The sequence below is a fragment of the Pleurodeles waltl genome, chromosome 1_1 (genome assembly GCF_031143425.1).
Source record: "Pleurodeles waltl isolate 20211129_DDA chromosome 1_1, aPleWal1.hap1.20221129, whole genome shotgun sequence".
Classification (NCBI taxonomy): Eukaryota; Metazoa; Chordata; class Amphibia; order Caudata; family Salamandridae; genus Pleurodeles; species Pleurodeles waltl.
The window spans coordinates 429,328,284-429,349,617 of NC_090436.1; the positions used below are offsets into that span (position 1 = coordinate 429,328,284).

Here is a 21,334-nt window from a genome sequence, read left to right on the forward strand (position 1 = left end):
TGCAATGGGTGATGTCAAATTGTCACTATTGTGCTGTAGTAGAGATTCCACTACCTGTAGAGTTGCATCTTGGGGTATATTAGTATAGAGAGCCTCCACGTCCATAGTAATTCGTGCTTGGACATCTCCTGTGTTATTAATAGTCTCAATCAGATTTAATACGTCTTTAGTGTCCTGTAAATAAGTGGAGGAGCCCTTTACAAGTGGTTGTAGAAAGTGATCGCAAAAGATCGATAAGGGCTCGAGGATCGAACCAATCCCAGACACAATTGGTCGCCCGGAGGGAATTGTGTACCTTTGTGGATTTTAGGTAAGCAATAGAAATAGGGAGTTACCGGATTGGTTGCATTTAGGAAAGAAGCTTCTTTAGGGGTGATCCATTCATTGTTGGATGCCTCCGAGATCATAACCCTTATCTGAGTTTGAAGTTTTGGGGTAGGGTCACGCGGAATCAAGGCGTAGTAGGTCTCATCCCCTAGTAAGCGTAGGCATTCCTTGCAATAGTCGTCAGTGTTCATTAGACCAATAGCGCCTCCCTTGTCAGCTTGTTTTATAACGACGGAATTATCGTTAGACAATCCCTCGAGAGCCTTCTTCTCGATTGTCGAGATGTTGATGAAAGGACGTTGCGGGCGTATAGATGTGAGATCCGCAAGAACAGCTTTTTCAAATGTTTGAACTTCACAGGGGACAGCCGACAGAGGGGGGGACAAATGTGGATTTGGGTCTAAGCCCAGAGTCCCCCGGTGTGCTATTCACTGGGCGGTCGTCAAAATAGAATTGCAGTCGGATTTTGCGAAAAAATTGTGACAGTTCGCAATTAAGTCGAAAAAAATCCTCAGATGGAGTAGGGACAAACCCTAAACCTCGATTAAGTGCTGTTATCTCCATGTCCGAGAGAGTTCTTGTGGAAAGGTTTACTACTAAGTTTTCGGGGGCTGGTGCTTGCCCTGGCTCCTGGTGACCATTTGTGGTTCTTCTCTGGACCATTGCACACGTTTGCCTCTGCCTCTTCTTCTGCCTCTCCCTCTGCCCCGGCCTTGGCCTAAAAAAGGCATGAATGGCATCATGGGGCAGGGTTGATAGAATGGATAGGGTGGTTGCCAAGGCATTTGGTGGCTGCCAGGGAACTGAGGATAATTATAAAAGGGTTGAGAGAGAGTGCTCTCATCTGTACTCCATCCATCTGAGGACGAACTGTTGCTGTTGTTGCGGGGCTTTCTGGGGTAGGACTGTGACTCATCAGAAGAGCGTGATTGTGTGTCAAAATCATCTTGAATATAGGGATATATCTTTTCCCTACTGAATCTAGTGATATCCTTTTGGAGTTTAGAAATTTTCTGGTTAGTCAAGAATTCCTTGGTTTCATTTAATTCCACATTAATCTCCGCTAAACGGCTCTTGAAGGCAGCCAAGGTCACAGTGGTTTTTATGGTGCCTTCAAGGAGATTGATTTGAATTGAATAGCGATAGAATCTGCTAGACGCTTGGAAGTATTGATGATCAGGACTAGCCAGTCCCTGGTACACTTCCAAGCAATCTGGGCCCAGTCTTTTCTAAATGCTAAGTCTTGAAGAAAGATCCTGGGCATATTGGAAACTAATAGGCCATTAGGGGCGATATTGGCTCTTAGGTATTCAGTCATTATGGTTCCGTGCATGATGGTCTTAATCAAATCGCGTTTCAGGGTGGACAATTTGTCCCAATCCTCTTTCAAACTGCCTGAGGGTGCTGATCCATCTAGGCTCAGGATGGACGGTGTTTGCAGAATTGCTGCTACCACGTCGTCATCGAAGCTAAGACCTTGGAAAGTATCCATGATCTTCTTAACACTAGTGCGGAGGGTTCCGCGTTAGTTTATGAGTCCCACAGCGAACCCGCTGTACTAAAGTATCAACAAAGGGAGGGACTGGGAGATTAGTTGGTCCAGTGTACGGTCTCCCAATTAACTGAACATACAAAAAAGGTGCACACTGTTCTAAATGGAAAAATATAATCACTAGGGGAACTTTAAAGTTCAGGAGCAAGAGCCCTCACACATCCGAGAGGATGTCATGCTTCATCATCGGGTAGCTCCTCGTCAGACCGGCGCTGCAATGTCTGACGGGCTCCCCGTAGGGGGCTCTTTGCCGGAGATCTTTTAGGTAGCGCTATCCTACCTGCCACCGACAGGCCACCCCTCTCCAGTGGTAAATACAATTTCCTGAGTGCAATTCTGCATCTTCCCCCATTCCAAATAAAGTCCCTCAATGTAGATTCCCTCTTGAAGAAACTAGGAGGGAGATAGTGCGGAATGTTAGTAAAGTAATAAAAGAGGCGTGGCAGAACTATCATTTTTATTAGCGCTATCCTACCTGCCACCGACAGCGGCAATGTCTGCCAAAAAGTCATCTGGGATTTGATTGAGGATACCGCTCTCTTAAGATTTCCATCTATTAGGTCGTCTTCATGGTGATAGATGCTGAAGCCCAGATAACGAAATATGTGGGGCTGCCAGGGAACCACACTCCCAGAGAAACAAAGCTCTGGATCAGAGAGCCTGGGATCAAAGGGGAAAAGGCAGGACTTAGCCCAATTAACCCTGAGGCCAGACAACGAGGCAAACTGCTGCAGTAAGGTCCCAACCCCTGGAGGGATTCGCAAAATATCCCTGAAGTATAATAAGAGGTCGTCAGCTTATAGCGACATTGCGTGCAGATCATCCCCCAGAGGAATACCCCAGCCCGTACCACTGTCACACAGGACTGCTGCCAGCGGTTCCATAGCAAGGGAGAAGAGTAGTGGGGAAAGGGGATAGCCCTGCCTCGTACCTCTGCACACTGACTGGTTCTGGTATAATGCGCCCCATCTTAACCTGGACTTGAGGATTAGTGTATAGCAGTTTAAACATACGAACAAAAAGGGGCCCCATGCCAAAGGGAATCGAAGGCCTTCTCCAGGTCAAGGACAAGGCATCCAGCCTGTGGCCAGACTCGCCTCACGTAGTGCATAACACGAAACAGCCACCTGATGTTATAAAACGTATCTCTCGTTGGAACAAACCCATTTTGGTCTGGGTGCACCAGGTCCAGCGTGATGGGTGCTAAACGCATCGCTTGGATTTTGGCCAATATTTTATAGTCAGTGTTGAGCATGGCTAAAAAGCGGTACGAGCCCAGCTCAACCGGATCCTTGTCAGGCTTGGGAAGAGACAAGCATGGCCTCCCTTTGAGATGACGACAAATGTCCCCTCTGCACTGCTTCCTCATAGACACGGAGAAGCTTGGCCGCAAGAACTAGAGTAAACGCCTTGTAAAAGTCGGTCGGCAGGCCATCCGGACCTGGCGTCCTGCCAGACGCCAGCTCCCGAATACTAGCCTGCACCTCAGTAAGGTCAAAAGGTTCCTCCAGCGTATTCCTTTGGTCAGCCGTCAGACATGGGAGCTCCACTCCGGAGAGGAAGTCGTCACACAACCGCTCGGGGGCAACCACAACTGAGGTATATGACGTCTCATAGTGCTGCGTAAACACAGAGTATTTCCCCAGGTGTATGCAACAAACGGCCAGTCTCCAAGTGAACCTCCATAACCGGGCCACAGTCGCGATCACCCCTGATCAACCAAGCCAGAAGTCTACCCGACTTGTCTGTTGAAGCGTGCGTTCTCGCCGAGTGAGCAGCGTAGTTCAAGCAACGCAGCCGTTCAAGCAGAGATAAACGTTCGGCACGGGCCCTAGATAATGCCACTGCTGCGGGATCTCGAGTAGCCTCCCGCTCCAGTCCTGCTCGACCAAGCGTCTCAAATTCCACAGGGTCCCCATGCAATGACCACGGATGAAAACCTTAAAGGCATCCCACTCCAGCAGGCCCGTAGAGGTGGTGCCTTAATTGTGCTAAAAAAACTCCGGGATAGCCACTTCTAGTGACGCTTTGAAGGCAGCGTCTTCCAGGAGCTATGGGCTGAGCCTCCAGGTAGGGAGAGCTGAAGGGGAGACATCCCAACACAAGCCTACAATCTGCAGCTTATGGTCCGAGTGCGTGCGCCCCAAATAGTCCACGTCTACAATTGCGGAGGTCAGGTTCTGCTTGCAGAGTATTCTATTTAGAAGTACATGCAGGGAGTGCGGGGCAGAGTAATAGGAATAAACTCTATCATCAGGATTGCGCTGCCGTCATATATCGATCAAGTGCCAGTGGTGGGCCCAGTTGACCAACCCGCGCGCATCCGCCACAGTCGGTGATGTAGGCAGTGGGGGGAAGGAACGATCTAAATCTATGTCTAGCACACTATTGAAGTCTGCACCCAGCAACCAGGGGTAGTCACTCCAACCCGATAAGTGATGGGACAGAGCGTGCAAAAAGGAAGTCTGATCTACATTTGGGGTGTATATAGGGCCCAGCACTATGGCCCTGCCCGCAAGCTGCCCACGCACCAGGGCAAATCTCCCCTTCGGGTCTATGATCTGATCCTCCGCAACAAAGGGGACACCCGGCTTAATCCAAATCAGGGCTCCCCTAGCATAAGAGGAGTGGCCTGTTACATATAATTGCCCTCTCCAGCGCCGCTACAAGCGAGGGAGTTCTGCCAGCGCTAAATGGGTCTCCTGCAAGAAGGCGAGGTGGACTGAGTGCCGTTTAAGATACAAATATATGGAATACCTGCACCTAGGTGTATGTATACCGCGCACTTTCCAAGTAAGCGCAGTACATGAAGTCATGGCGGCTTTAACTTAGCATGAGCGCATTCCACACGTCCCGCCCCTAAGCACAATGCAGCGCGCAACATGTCAGTTACCCCAAGCCCAGACCGCCCGCCCGCGTAGTTTCCTCCAACATAAACAGAACAAAGCCAATACCATCAGAGCAGATGAACAACCGGTTCCCGCCCAAACCCAGCAACTTGAACATTCAACAACACAATCACACATGTTAATCCTCCAATAGTAGGAGAGTGGGGTAGGCCAGATCACACAGGGAATCTGGCAAGCACTAAACCAGCCAGCCCGGCTATGGTGGAAAACAGTAGGGGGGAGGGGAGGGCCAGCAGCGGGCCGTGCTTTTAAGCAATGATCTGAGACAACCACAGCGCCAGTGGAGGCAGAACAGTTTGTCAATATAGCAACTCTTTCCTGGCATTTAGACCATCGGGCAGCACATACAGAGTTATATGTCATCTCCGTGAGCTAGGCCCACCATGTACATCAAGCAAGGGGCTACAGTATGTCCTGGCCATCCAGATATGTCATAGCAGGGCCTAGAAGAGGTCGTCTGCAGTGGCAGGAGTCACAGTCGGGCAATCCAGGAAACCCAACTCCGAAAGCCGGTCCGGCGTGGCAGGACTGTCACTGGGGGGCTGCGAGATTTCAGTTTCCAATTCTGACACCCTCGGGGAAGAGCCAATCGCCGCTGCCGACTGCAGCGCCTCGCGGCGTTCCTGTATTACCTGCTCCAGATCAGGGGCATGTGCCGCGGACTCGGCAGTCACAACGCACTTCCTTCATCCGCACTGCACCCGGCCGCACTTATTCTTTGACGCAGGAGGGTGCCTCTCCGCTTCACGGCCTGAGACGCGTCCTATTGATTCCAGACAGTCCCACGCAGCTTCCGGCGTGGTGAAGAGGTGAGTTTTGTTATCAGCTATGATGCGGAGCTTGGCTGGGAATAATAGAGAGTACTCCAAGCGCAGCTCTCTAAGCCTGCGCTTCAAGGGCCTGTAGGAGGCCCTGTCTCGCTGCACCGCCAGAGTATAGTCCGGGAACAGCATTATTTGTGCATCGTCCACTCGAGGCGGCGGAGAGGACCTCACCAATTTGAGAATAATGTCTCGATCCACATAATGGAGCAAACATATTATGAAGGGGCGAGGGCCAGTTCCCGGAGGCCTGGGCCGCGTGGGGATTCGATGAGCCCGTTCCACCGAAAAAAAGGGTGTCAAAGCATCCTCCGGCACTAGCCCCCTAAGCCAGTTCTCCGACTAAGTCACTTCCAGCCCTCTGCACCCTCCGGCAAGCCCACCACTCGTATGTTATTCCGCCGGGTGCGGCGCTCCAACTCCGCCACTCGTGCCAGGGCATCCCCCATATTGGCCTCCAAGTGAGATGTCACCGGCGCAAGCTCATCCACCCTCGCCTCTATCATACCTGTCTTGTCCGCCAGGTTGCGATGGTGAGCGTGCAGCAAAACAAAGTCACTGGCCACCCTGTCAATCTTGGCTTCCAATGAAGTGCGGGCTCGCTCCAGCGAGTCGCCAATACGCTCCACCGCAGCCAACACAGCGTCCAGCTTTTGGCTGTCCTGCGCCGCAGCATCCTGCGCTCTCCCGGTTCCAGTGCCAGAGCGAAGGCGTCCTGTCCCTGCCATAGCCAAGGTCTATCTGCGCTCCAAATAAGCACCACTTCGTACTCCATGCAACTCACCACCAACGGCGCAGACTGCGCTCACCAGCGGGTTCAACTAGCACCGGGGGACCAGGCCAGGAGAGCAATGGAGTAAGTGCGACAGCCGTGCATTAGTGCAAGTCCTTCGAGCCAGCTCCTACACTCTCCTAATAAGCCACCACGATGACACAATTTGTCCAGGACCACGAGACTGGAAGGATCGTCTCTCCGCCGTCAGCTCAGCAACTAGCAACAAAGCCCGTCGCCAACTCGTCTCAGGCGTTCACAGGGCAGGTGCTGCACCAGTCAGCAGAAAGGTCGGGCCTGCTCGTCTGCACCCCCAGAATGGCGCCACGCAGCAGCACGAGCAGCCCCACCAGTAATGCACCTGCAGCCTACCGCCATCCACTTTTCGCAAAGATTCCAGCTGCCAGCTCCAGTCCTCAGGTAGTCTGGAGAAATGCTCCTGGCAGGGGCAGACTGCTCAACTCAAGCCACGTGGCCCGGAACCTCCCTCCGACGTCGTGGCACTCTGCCCGGGGGCCGAGTCCCCTCATCACTTGCCTCCCGGGCTCCTCTTTTGTTCTACAGGGGCGTCGCACCCCCCACAAACAGGCTCCAGATTGCGCGCCGCTACTAGGCCACAGCCGCCGGTCACTAGTACCCGGCAGGCCGAGGACCCACGTAGGCCTAACTCGTCTACGCCTCCAGAATCCGGCACCCGGAATTTCCGGACCTGGAGCGCCACAGCAGTGTTGTGCCCCCACCAGCTAGGCGCCGCCGGCCCACAAGCCCCCGTTTGAGGCCGGATAAGCCGGGCGGTGCGCGGAGCTCTTCTAGCTCGCGTCCGCCATCTTCATCGGCTTAGCCACGCCCCCTCAGTGCTATATGAATGCATTTACAAAAAAAAAATACATTGTCTAATTTTTAATTGTTCTTTTGATAGTGTTTCACAAGGGACTTTTTTGTTTATATGTATTCCAGTATATATTCCTGTTATTATTTCTTTCATCTTTTGAGACATTCTAATTACCTCTATTTTTACATTTTAGCCGTGGCCTGGCGTCACTGGTTTAATGATTTAAATCCACTGTTCTTAAATGGCCACTGTAGTATCAGGAAAAACAATTATAAGAAAAGTGACAAAGTAATTATGTACCTTAAAAGCAGAGTTGTAGGAAGCTGTCTATCTATATGGGGCATAAGAAGTACACTGTGCAGTCCATTGGATCCCCAATTGGTCTGCAGAGGCAAGAGTAGATAGGATTCAAGCTCTATTTTGTGGTAGTGTAGGCGAGCAGTTAGGCTTATCAGAGTGTATTGCTATTTATTTGTTGTGCTCACAGAGGCAATAAATGAGACACCTATAGAATAAATCCAAGACCAATTTAGAAAAATAACACTTTTTTATATATATATATATATATATATATATATATATACACACATAAAATAATGTCACTTACCCAGTGTACATCTGTTTGTGGTATGTAGTGCTGCAGATTCACATGCTGTGTATAAATCGCCATCTAGTGTTGGGCTCGGAGTGTTACAAGTTGTTTTTCTTCGCAGAAGTCTTTTTTCGAGTCACAGACTCGATTGACTCCTCCTCTCGGTGATAGTGTGCATGGGCATAAATTCCTGCGTTAGATTGTTTTCCCGCTGGAGGATGAAGTAAGGAGTGAAGAATTGTGTATGTACACAAATATATAGAAAGTAAAGATGTCCATGCAATGTATTTATATATTTACATGATTAAGTACTACAACGACTACCGGCTCCTAGGGAGGAGGGAGGGAGGGAGGGAGGGAGGGAGCATGTGAATCTGCAGCACTGCATGAAACAAACAGATGTACACTTGGTAAGTGACATTTTCCATTCGATGACATGTATAGCTGCAGATGCACATGCTGTGCATAGACTGAAAAGCAGTTCTCCTCCCAAGTAAGCAGCGGTTAGCCTGTACGAGTTGAAGTAGTTTGAAATAGTGTTTTTAGCACTGCTTGACCAATATTCACTTGTTGTCGAGATAACACATCCTCACAGTAGTGTTTAGTGAATGTGTGTGGTGTGGACCATGTAGCTGCTTTGCAGATGTCTGTCATTGGTATATTTCCTAACAATGCCATTGATGCACCCTTTTTTCTAGTGGAATGTGCTTTTGGAGGCACTAATAAATGCCTTTTGTACCTTGCGATAGCATGTTTGAATACATTTTACAATCCATCTAGCTAATCCTTGTTTCGAAATAGGATTACCTTTATGAGGTTGTTGGAAAGCAACAAAAAGTTGTTTAGTTATTCTAAAGACTTTTGCTCTGTCTACGTAATACATAAGAGCTCTTGAGATCAATAGTGTGGGAAACTCTTTCAGCAGTACAATCTGGCTGTGGAAAGAAGACTGGCAATTCGACTGACTGATTAATATGAAAGGGTGAAACAACTTTTGGTAAAAAATTGGGATTTGTTCTAAGTACTACTTTGTGTTTGTGTACTTGGAAGAAAGGTTCTTCTGAAGTAAATGCTTGAATTTCACTTACTCTTCTTAAGGAAGTGATTGCTACCAAGAAAGCAGCCTTCCATGTGAGAAATTGAATAGCGTAATAGTGCATGGGTTCAAATGGGGGACCCATAAGTCTTGTAAGCACAATAGTAAGATTCCATTCAGAAGCTAGTGGTATTCTACGGAGAATAATTAGTTTACGCCCTTCCATAAATGCTTTTATAACAGGAACCCTAAACAGAGGTATGTTGCAGTTAAATGAATGTTAACAGATAAATAGGCACAATTTGCTTTCTGAAAATCCAGCAAATAACAAAATATCCTGTACTGATGCTTTAAGTGGATCAATATTTTTAGGTTGGCAGTAATATATGAAACGTTTCCATTTATTTGTGTAGTACTGTCTGGGTGTCTGTTTACGTGCTTGTTTTAGAATGTCCATACATTCTAATGGAAGCTGTAGGTATCTAAATTCTATGACCTCAGGAACCAAATCCTGAACCAAGTTGAGCACACTGGGATTGGGTAGCCTGATTTGACCCCCTGTTCTGATTTAACAGGCATGGTCTGTTTGGAAGCTTGCGATGTGGTACTACTGACAGACCCAACAGTGTTGTGTACCAGTGTTGACGCGCCCACGTGGGAGCTATGAGTATCATAATGAGGGAAGTGTGGCACGGTTTGTTGACCAGAAATGGAACAGGAGAGGAGGAGAAGCATAAGCAAATATCCCTGACCAGTTGATCCATACAGCATTGCCCTTGAATTGAGGGTGTGGTTATCTGGATGCGAAGTTTTGGCATTTTGTGTTGTGTTCACCACATTTGAAAGTAATATTGAATTACTTGTGAGTGAATCTCCCATTTGTGTATTTGTTGCTGCGTCCTGCTTAGAAGGTCCGCTAGCTGGTTGTGTATCCCTGGAATTTATTCCGCTAGCAGGTGAATGTGAATTGCCCAGTTCCATATTGTTTGTGCTAGAAGGGAAAATTGGAATGAGTGTGTCCCCCCTGTTTTTTCAGATAATACATTTTTGTCATGTTGTCTGTCCTCATTAAGACTATTCTGTGTCTGATCTGTGGTTCGAATGCTCTGATGGCTAAGAACACTGCTAGTAATTCCAAGTGGTTTATGCGGTCAGTTTGCTGGCTTAAGTCACACTCCTCTTGTATTGTGAGATTGTTGAGATGGGCTCCCCAACCGGTCATTGACGCATCTGTTGTGATTATGGTCTGTGGCACAGGGTTCTGAAATGGCCACCCTTTTGCTAAGTTGTTGTGATTCCACCATTGCAGAGACTTGTAAGTTTGGCAGTCTAACACTAGATCCTGTAGCTGATCGTGTGCCTGAGACCACTGTTGCGAAAGACACTGTTGCAGGGGTCTCATGTTTAGATGTGCATTTGGCACTATTACTATGCATGATGCCATCATTCCCAATAGTTTCATGACCAAATTTACGTGAAAGTTTGAGTGACTGGCAACTGGGATATGTTGTGGATTTGGGTAGGCTAATGCTGACTGAGTATTCCGAAATTGCTCCTAGATAAGGGTGAATTTGTGCTGGCAGAAGGTGCGATTTCTGGTAATTGATTGTGAACCCTAATTTTTGTAGTGTATCTATTGTGTATTGTGTGTGTTGACAGTTTGGAATGGTACTGGATTTTATAACCAGTCGTCTAGATAAGGGAAGAAATTTATGTGTTGCCTTCTGAGGTATGCTGCGACTACAGCTACACATTTTGTTAACACTCTTGATGCTGCTGTTACCCCAAAGGGTAGTACCTCGAATTGATACTGCTTCCCTGCTATTTCGAACAAGGTACTTGCAGAGAGCTGGGTGTATAGGAATGTGGAAGTAAGCGTCCTTTAGGCCTAACGCTGTCATGTGTTCTTGTTTTTGTAGCAAATGAATGACATCCTGTAGAGTGACCATGTGAAAAAGCTCCGACAGGATATATAGATTCAGGGAACTGAGATCGAGAATGGGTCTGAGTGTACCATCTTTTTTTGGGATAAGGAAGTATAGGAAATATACTCCTGTTCCTTGCTGTGAGATGGGAACTAGTTCTATTGCCTCTGAGTAGTAGAGATTGTACCTCCTGCTGTAGTAGAATAGTGTGCTCTCGAGAGAGTTTGTGAGAATGAGGTGGAATGTTTGGTGGAGTAAAGATGACCTCTAAGCAATAACCATTGCGGATAATTGAATACCCATTGATCTGTAGTAACTTTTTGCCATTGAAAACGGAATTGTTGCAGTCTTCTTCCCACAGGATATGTATGGTGCTGTGGAAAGTTTGGGAAGTCACTGTTTTGTGGATGTTGAAGCACCCTTTAAGGCTAGGAATTTACATCTGGCCCTAAAATGTCGCCCCCTGTAAGAGGCTCTGAATGACTCCCTTGTGTAATACTGGTGGTCTTGCTTTAAATGGGAGGTGTAAGCCTCTGTAGTTTGTGATTTAAACACTCCCTAAATTTTGGTTTTGGAAAGGAACCCCAAAATGGTGTGGTATAAAGAGCTCCCATGGCTTTTGCTGTGTCAGAATCTTTTTTCTTTTTTTTTTTTTTTTTAGTATTTCTATGGTTTTGTCCACCTCTGGTCCAAAAAGCTGCTGTATGTTAAATGCATGTTAAGGACTGCTTGCTGCAGCTCTGGTTTGAAACCCGAGGACCTCAACCATGCATGTCTTCTAACAGTGATGCTGGTATTAAGTCCTCTAGCTGCAGTGTCAGCTAGATCTAGAGCAGACCTAATTTGGTTATTTGTGATGGCCTGACGTTCTTCTACAATTTGTTGCGCCCTCTTTTGGTGTTCTTTGGGTAGGTATTACAAGAATTCTTGCATCTCATCACAATGTGCCCTGTCTTATCTTGCTAACAGGGCCTGGGAATTGGCAATACAACATGGGTTGGGTGCTTGTGGCGCCACCTTTTTCACTGCCACATAAAATTTACGGCTTCCTTGTCAGGGGGAGGAGGATATCCCCAGAAGACTGACGCGCTTCCTGGCTGCACTGACCACAATAGAATCTGGTGGTAATTGTTGTGTGATGTAAATTGGGTCTGTTGGTGCAGGCTTATATTTTTTGTCAATCCTTGGTGCTAGAACCCTAGCTTTAACTGGTTCTTTGAATATTTCTTCTGCATGCTTAAGCATACCAGGAAGCATTGGTAGACACTGGTATTGCTTGTGAGTTGAGGACAGGGTATTAAAAAGGAAATCCTCCTCTAAAGGTTCCGCATGCATTTGTAACCCATGGTATGCAGCTGCTCTGGATATAACTTGGTTATATGCTGTACTATCCTCTGGAGGAGATGGTCTGTTAGGATCCAGATCGTACATATGTCATGGATCTATAGTGCAACTGGAATCACCACTTTCTTCTTGTGAGGAAGTGTGAGTGTGTGATGGTGAAGGTGGTGGAGTCAGAGGTTGTGGTGAAAAGGAAAGTTGCACTGAATGTGGTGGGGAGAGCTCAAGCTGTTTCAGCTTTTCCTTCTGCTTGTACATTTTTGCAGGTGGTAGGGCAGTGGCCAGAGTATCCAGATATGCCAACTTCCTTATAGTCTATGGAGGTGGAGATGTAATCATTTTTCCAGTCTCTTTCTGGATTTGGATTCTCCTTTGTTTGCTGTCCATAACCTCCAAAATGGGTTGAATGTCTGACCCCTCCATTTGATGTTCAAAAGGATGTTTTGTGCTTTTAGAGGAATGTTTGTTAAGTATTTCGGGCACATGCCTCATTCTAGTCGAAAGCCCTGTTTCCTCTGTATACAAGGGTTTTTTCGGCTCTGCAGTTGCAACAAAATGTTTCGGGTGCAAAGCGGTTAGCCGAGGTTTCTGGGGATATAGGTTCTTTCTTGATATCTCATCATGCCCGTGCCTATACAACTAGACATTTTACCTAAACCTGCATCTACCAAACAGTTGAGATTTAATAATTCATTACTCATTCACATCCTCTTTTACTTCCTTCTTCCATGAATACTTTATCATTAGCAATCCAACAGACATTGCCTTGCACACTATTTGGGATGCACTTAAGGCATCAGTTTGTGACTTTGTAATCAACTTTGTATCCAAAAAGCATCAACTATCCCAAACCCAGTCCAAACAAATTCTCAAAGAAATTAAACTGTTGGAACATTCCTATTACACCTCTGGAAGACAACAATCTTTGCAACAACTTACTCCAAACTCCACTTCAACAAATTATCTACTGAAAGTGCGTCATCGTATCTCCTGAAATCTAGCGCAAAATTTTACAGTGGTCAAAATACAGCTGGGAAGTTATTCGCGAACTATCTCAAAATCAAGTAACAAAACTACAAATTGAATTGATCACAGAAGAATCTAATGCTTCCTACCACAAAGATTCAGACATCCTAAACTGTTTTAAGAATATTTACAAAAACATATAAACCCCACAACGCTCTCCAATTGACCATGAAATTCTACAGTGTTTATCTATTCAGAGGCCTCAACATTTACAGTTAGATTTTTCAACCTTAGAATTAGATATTAGCTATGTGGATCTTTATACTGCACTCCTTACACTCAAAAAAAGATAAGGCTGCGGGACCAGATGGTTTTATACATACTTTTCCAAATGATTCCTTCCCAAACTACATACTCCTATTCAATCCTTACTTACTCTGCTAAATCATATGGTTCTTTTTTAGAGGCGCCTATCTGTCTTCTTACAAAGGAGGGAAAGGACCTGCACTTCTGTAATTTTTACAAAACTATACCTCTGGCTGATAGTGATTACAAATTTATTTTGAAGGTCTTAGCCTTACAGCTTGAGCCCTTTCTTCCTAATCTTCTAGGAAAGGAACAACTGGGTTTTGTTAAAGGATGAATAAAAGGCAATACTCAACTGCTCTTTAATACTCTCTCAACATCCATGAACATTAATGAACCCTTAGCAGCCATTGCCTTACATGCCTAACAGGCTTTTGATTGCATGAACTGATCATTCCTATTTCACACCCTCACTTGATTTGGCTTTAGCCTTAAAATAACAAGCCTAATATCCCTTTTGTATACTTACCCTCAATAGGACATATACATAATCCTCTAGTCAGAGTGAAGTAGGAGGAAGTATGTCAAAGTTGCCCACTCTTACCTAGCCTTAGAACCATTTATAACTTGACCCAGCAAAACACACACTTACATGACTTTACACACACTACTAAACAGATTAAACTGGCTGCATATGCTGACAATATCTTATTATGTCAACACCTCAAACTTTCATCACTGCTTTTTTTTTTTACTGAAGTGACATTTTGCCTTAGTATCTGGTTATAAACTAAACATTGAGAAATGTGAAATATTACCTCAAAATAAATCCATTTTTTTAACCAGATTTATTAGCCTCTAATTTTAATTGGAAACCTCAACAAATTAAATATCTTGGTCTTCAATTCACCCCATCCCTTAAAACATCTGTATGCATAAATACTGATAATTGCATAAATAAAATAACCTTACTAATTAGCCGATGGCACCCTTTGTATCTCTTGTTGGAGGAGCCTCAACACTATTAAAATGTAGGTACCTATTATTCTTTAAACCATCTCCAACTTTCCATTACATATTCTCCTTAATTCTTCACAAAAATATATTCAATACTTTCCATTTGTTTCTAAAATAAACAACCTTGTTTGTCCATGCTAAAAATAAAACATCCCAAATTCGAAGATGGAGTGAATTTCCCTGATCTTTCAAAATATCATAAAGCATTTTTATTAAGACAATCTTTACAATGGATCGCATACTAAATAGAATACTATCCATTATAGGTTGGTTTAGAACGCACCTTTTTAACACTTTTGATTTCAAGAATACCTAACATTTGTAAACCTCAAAATCTTCCTCCTCCAATTTTCAAAAATACCTGTAAACTATTAGGATCCTTAATATCACATAGTTCTAATGACCTACACACTTTTCTCCATTCCACTATTTGGCATAATACACTTATTCAATTGAATGTTAGACCCATTTACTAGAAAACTTGGAGAAAATGTGGTTTAATATGGGTTGCTCAATTATTTTGTCAAGATTTCTTTATCTGTTTTTCACATGCTCAGTCAACTTAAACATAGATGTCAACTCTTAATAAATACTATTCTTGAAACATTCAATGTTTTCCAGTCCAATCTTCCCTATAATCGGACTCCACAAACTCATTTTGGTAACCTTCATACAAATCCAAAGGCCTCCACTATTTATTCACACTTACAATGTATCTCCACTAAAAGACCTAAAACAGATACAGAATAACCATGGGAACATGACCTTGTCGTTACTTGGCCCATTTTAACATGGAAACAAATTTGCTAGAGCAGCTAGTACAAAGCATACAATTTGTACACATTATATACATAAAAGACTACTTTTCGCATAAAATAAATCCAGATTTCCAGACTGTTGTTGGACATGCTCGGCACAAAATGCAGATTTGAAACATTTACTTTTAACTTGCCCTTCCGTAAATATTTTCTGGTTAGAAATTTGTAAACAAATTAACTTCACTTTTAATTCAAATGTGCCTTTCTCCATATCTAATGTGTCTTTAGGAAGTGTATCTGACAATTCGGCTGATGTAACTTTATATGTGAAAATATTAGATTTATTATTAGCTGTTGCTTTTCAGCAAACACAAATCTGGAAAGGCATTCCTTAACTATCAACTAAAGCATGTTGGTATGCAGCCTGCCATCATCAGACTGGACACAGCATGTATGCACCCTGTATCACTTGTTTTAAAACAAAATGACTTATGGAACCCAATTACCTAATTCCTTTTGAATCTGCCAAAGCATTGTTTGCTACCTCACCCAGTAAGTTCTTCAATCTTCATGACTTTCCATCTTGGATGACATCACTTCTCTTATAGATATACTACTCTGCATGCATTATAAATTCCTTTGATTATTATTTTTTTTCTTTTTAAATCAGTCTTCACTTCTAGTGAACCAGATATACCGCTCCTCTTAACTTGTGTGTGTGCGTATTTGCAAATACGGAAAATGTCACTTACCCAGTGTACATCTGTTCGTGGCATGAGACACTGCAGATTCACATGCAGTGCATTATCCTGCCATCTAGTGTTGGGCTCGGAGTGTTACAAGTTGTTTTTCTTCAAAGAAGTATTTTCGAGTCACAAGACCGAGGGACTCATCCCTTTCAGCTCCATTGCGCATGGGCGTCGACTCCATCTTAGATTGTTTTCCCCACAGAGGGTGAGGTAGGAGTTGTCAATATACTAGATGTGCCCATGCAATGGAGTAGGTATGTATGTACATAATGTGTACTACAATAATATTTATTTACAAATTTACAATTTTCATTCAACTAATAACGGCTACAGGCTCCCGGGGAGGCGGGAGGGAGCATGTGAATCTGCAGCGTCTCATGCCACGAACAGATGTACACTGGGTAAGTTACATTTTCCGTTCGGTGGCATGTGTAGCTGCAGATACACATGCTGTGCATAGACTAATAAGCAGTAATCTCCCCAAAAAGCGGTGGCTTAGCCTGTAGGAGTTGAAGTTGTCTGAAATAATGTTCTTAATACAGCCTGTCCTACTGTGGCTTGTTGTGTTGTTAACACATCTACACAGTAATGCTTCGCAAATGTATGAGGCGTAGACCAGGTGGCTGCCTTACAAATTTCTGTCATAGGTATATTCCCCAGAAAAGCCATTGAGGCGCCTTTTTTCCTAGTGGAATGCGCTCTTGGTGTAATAGGTAGATCTTTTTTTGCTTTAATATAGCAAGTTTGAATACATTTAACTATCCATCTGGCAATGCCTTGTTTGGATATAGGATTACCTGCATGAGGTTTTTGGAAGGCTACGAACAATTGTTTTGTTTTACGAAATTGTTTTGTTCTGTCAATGTAATACATTAGTGCTCTTTTTATGTCTAATGTATGTAAGGTTCTTTCGGCTACAGAGTCTGGTTGTGGAAAGAAGACTGAGTTCCACTGTTTGGTTTAGGTGGAATGGCGATATGACCTTTGGTAGGAATTTGGGATTTGTACGGAGAACCAGTTTATGTATTTGTATAAAGGGTTCTTGTATAGTAAATGCTTGTATCTCACTTACTCTTCTAAGTGATGTGATAGCTATTAGAAAGACTACTTTCCAAGTTAAGTATTGCATTTCACAAGAGTGCATGGGTTCGAATGGTGGTCCCATGAGTCGTGTTAATACAATATTAAGGTTCCACGAAGGTACTGGTGGTGTTCTTGGGGGTATGATTCTTTTTAGTCCCTCCATAAATGCTTTGATGACTGGGATTCTAAAAAGCGATATTGAATGTGTAATCTGCAGATAGGCAGATATTGCTGTGAGATGTATTTTAATTGAAGAGAATGCTAGCTTAGGCTTTTGTAAGTGTAATAAGTAGCTTACAATGTCCTTTGCGGAAGCATGTAGTGGTTGAATTTGATTAGTGTGGCAGTAGTAAACAAATCTTTTCCATTTGATTGCGTAACAATGTCTTGTAGTAGGTTTTCTAGCTTGTTTAATGACCTCCATACATTCTTGTGTAAGGTCTAAGTGTCCAAATTCTAAGACTTCAGGAGCCAGATTGCTAAATTGAGCAATGCTGGATTCGGGTGTCTGAGCTGTTGTTTGTGTTGAGTTAACAGATCTGGCCTGTTTGGTCATTTGATGTGAGGTACGACTGATAGGTCCAGCAGTGTTGTGTACCACGGTTGGCGAGCCCAGGTTGGTGCTATGAGTATTAGTTTGAGTCTGTTTTGACTTAGTTTGTTTACCAGGTAAGGAATGAGTGGGAGAGGGGGAAAAGCGTAAGCAAATATCCCTGACCAACTGATCCGTAGTGCATTGCCCTTGGTTTGAGGGTGTGGGTACCTGGACGCGAAGTTTAGGCATTTTGCGTTTTTTGTTGCGAAGAGGTCAATTTTTGGTGTTCCCCAGCGTAGGAAGTAATCCTGTAGGATCTGGGGATGAATTTCCCATTCGTGTGTTTGCTGGTGATCTCGACTGAGACTGTCGGCCAACTGGTTCTGAATGCCTGGGATGTATTGTGCTATTAGGCGAATGTGATTGTGAATTGCCCAATGCCAAATTTTTTGTGCTAAGAGACACAGTTGTGACGAGTGTGTCCCTCCTTGTTTGTTGAGATAATACATTGTTGTCGGTTTTGACAAGAATGTGCTTGTGGGCTATTAGTGGTTGAAATGCTTTTAATGCTAGAAACACTGCCAACAGTTCTAAATGACTTATGTGGAGTTGTTTTTGTTGATTGTCCCATTGTCCCTGTATGCCGTGCTTGTTGAGGTGTACTCCCCACCCCATCATGGAAGCATCTGTTGTAATCACATCTTGAGGCACTGGGTCCTGGAATGGCCGCCCTTGGTTTAAATTTATAGGGTTCCACCATTGAAGCGAGAAGTGTGTCTGCCGGTCTATCAACACTAGATCTTGGAGTTGACCCTGTGCTTGTGTCCATTATTTTGCTAGGCACTGTTGTAAGGGCCACATGTGTAATCTCGCGTTTGGGACAATGGTTATGCATGAAGAGATCGTGCCTAGTTTCATTACAAACCTTACTGGGTAGTGCTGGTTTGGCTGTATGCTTGATGTTATATTTTGGAATGTTTGGACCCTTTGTGGACTTGGAGTGGCAATCGCTTTTTGTGTTTTGAGTGTTGCTCCCAAGTATTGTATTTGGGATGGCTGCAGATGTGATTTCTGGTAATTCATAGAAAACCCTAGTTTGTGTAGAGTTTCTATAACGTATTGCATGTGAAGAAGACACTGTTGTTGAGTGCTGGTTTTTTATTAGCCAGTCGTCTAAGTATGGGAATACGTGCATGTGCTGTCTCCTTATGTGAGCGGCTACTACTGCAAGGCATTTCGTGAATACCCTTGGGGCTTTTGTTATCCCATACGGTAACACTTTGAATTGATAGTGTACACCGTGTATTACAAACCTTAAGTATTTTCTGTGAGAAGGATGGATGGGTATGTGAAAGTACGCATCCTTGAGATCTAATGTTGACATGTAGTCCTCCTTTGTTTAGTAATGGAACCACTTCTTGAAGTGTTACCACGTGGACGTGATCCAACTTGATGAAGAGATTCAGTGTTCCGAGGTCTAATATAGGTCTTAACGTTTTGTCCCTATTTGGAATTAGGAAATATAGTGAGTACACGCCTGTTCCTTTCTGATGGTTGGGTACTAACTCTATTGCTTGTTTTTGTAATAATGCTTGGACCTCTAGTTGTAATAGGTCCAAGTGTTGTTTGGACATATTGTGTGCCCTTGGGGGCACATCTGGCAGGAAATTTGTGAATTCTATGCAATAACCATGTTGGATAATGGCTAGGACCCATGCATCCGTAGTAATGTGTCTCCAGTTTTGATAGTATGCGGTATGTCTCCCCCCCACTGGTGTTAAGTGTTGGGGTTTTGTGACATTGAAGTCACTGTTTGGTTTGGCTTGTTTTAGATGTCTGGAACTTTCCCCTTCCTCTTGGGAATTGTCCACCTCTATATGAGCCACAAAACCCTCCCCTCTGGTATTGTGCCTGATAGGTGGGTCTGGTTTGCGAGGTGGAAGGCTCTCGTGTTTGTATTCAAAACCCCCCTCTAAATTGTGGCTTTCTAAATGTGCCTCTGCCCTGAGGGGAGTAGAGCGCGCCCATGGCTTTGGCCGTGTCTGTGTCCTTCTTTAATTTTTCAATTGCTGTGTCCACTTCCGGCCCAAACAATTGTTCCTGGTTAAAAGGCATGTTCAACACTGCTTGTTAGATTTCTGGCTTGAATCCAGAGCTTCGTAACCATGCATGCCTGCGAATGGTTACCGCAGTGTTGACCGTTCGTGCTGCCGTGTCTGCAGAGTCTAATGCGGACCTTATTTGGTTGTTGGAAATTGGTTGTCCTTCTTCCACAACCTGCTGGGCATGTTTCTGGTGTTCTTTAGGCAAGTGTTGTATAATGTGTTGCATCTCGTCCCAGTGTGCCCTGTCATAGCGAGCAAGTATGGCTTGTGAGTTTGCGATCCGCCATTGACTGGCTGCCTGTGCTGCCAATCGTTTGCCCGCTGCGTCAAACTTCCTACTCTCTTTGTCAGGCGGTGGAGCGTCTCCTAACGATTGAGAGTTTGCCCTCTTTCTTGCTGCTCCTACAACCACCGAGTCTAGTGTAAGTTGCTGTGTTATAAACACAGGGTCCGTTGGGGGAGGCTTGTATTTTTTCTCCACCCTAGGCGTGATAGCCCTTCCTTTGACTGGCTCCTGGAATACCTGTTTTGCATGTTTGAGCATGCCTGGGAGCATTGGCAGACTCTGGTAGGAAGTGTGGGTGGATGACAAGGTGTTGAACAGGAAATCATCCTCTATTGGCTCAGAGTGCATTGCTACATTATGGAACATAGCTGCCCTTGATAGTACCTGCGTATATGCAGTACTTTCCTCTGGAGGTGACGGCTTTGTTGAGTAACAGTCCGGACTGTTGTCTGATACTGGTGCATCATACAAGTCCCATGCATCAGGATCATCCTGTGTCAGCCCTGTATGCGTAGGTGAATGCATAGGAGGTGTTCCCACCAGAGACAACTGTGGTGAGTGTAGTGGGGAAGGTTGTGGAGAAAAACTTAGTGGTGGTGTTTTTTCTCTGGCCACCTTCGCCTGCATTTCTGACTCTTGAAATACCAGCTTTCTTTTTGTTTTAATTGGAGGATATGCAACCTCCTTTGCGTATGGTCTGGCTCAACCATACTTATCTCCTGCTCAAATCTGTGCTTTTCATGCATTTGGCTGGAAAGTCCTTGCTCTTCTGTGTAAGAGCTTCTTTTCGGCTCCGAAGCCGCTTTTTTCGGTACTGATGTTTCCGATAGTCTCTTTCGGTTCCAACCTTATTTTCCTCACCTTGGGTGAGTCGAACTCTCGGTGTCGCGATCGTTCGGTGCCGGAATCTCGACCGGAGTCGTAAGTCTTCTGCAAATCTCTGGCCTTTTTCGGTGCCGATGTTTGGTCACCTTCTTTTCGATGGGTTATGCCATGGCCTGCTGGCAGTGGCATCTCCTTGACCTTAACGATCTTTGTGTGAGTTTTGGACGGGGCAGTTTTACTCACTGTTTTCTGCATCGTCGTGGTTCGCTCACTTTCGGAATCGTCAGAGTCCGTCCCCTGGATGGAAATTATTTCCTCCTCCTCTGCGTTGTTGTTCTCTCGGTGTCGACGCCATTTGTAGTCTTCTCGCTCGTCGATCACGAAGGGTCTTTTTTGATCGAAGCGCTCGACAGGCCTCACAAGTATCCTCCCTGTGTTCTGGTGATAAACACAGATTACAGACCAGGTGTTGGGCTGCATAAGGATACTCTGAGTGGCACTTCGGTCTGAAGCGGAAGGGGGTCCGATCCATTAGTCTTCGTCGATGGATGCGTTCGAGCCGACCAGGCCCCGCTGAAGAGCGGAAGCCCCGAAGGG

General features: G+C 44.9%; 1 protein-coding gene across 1 annotated transcript in view; it reads right to left on the reverse strand.

Annotated features, from left to right (window-relative positions):
• Positions 1 to 21,334, reverse strand: part of TNPO1 (transportin 1) — a 1,170,250-nt gene that overhangs the window by 348,448 nt on the left and 800,468 nt on the right. The gene's annotated exons all lie outside the window — the stretch shown is intronic.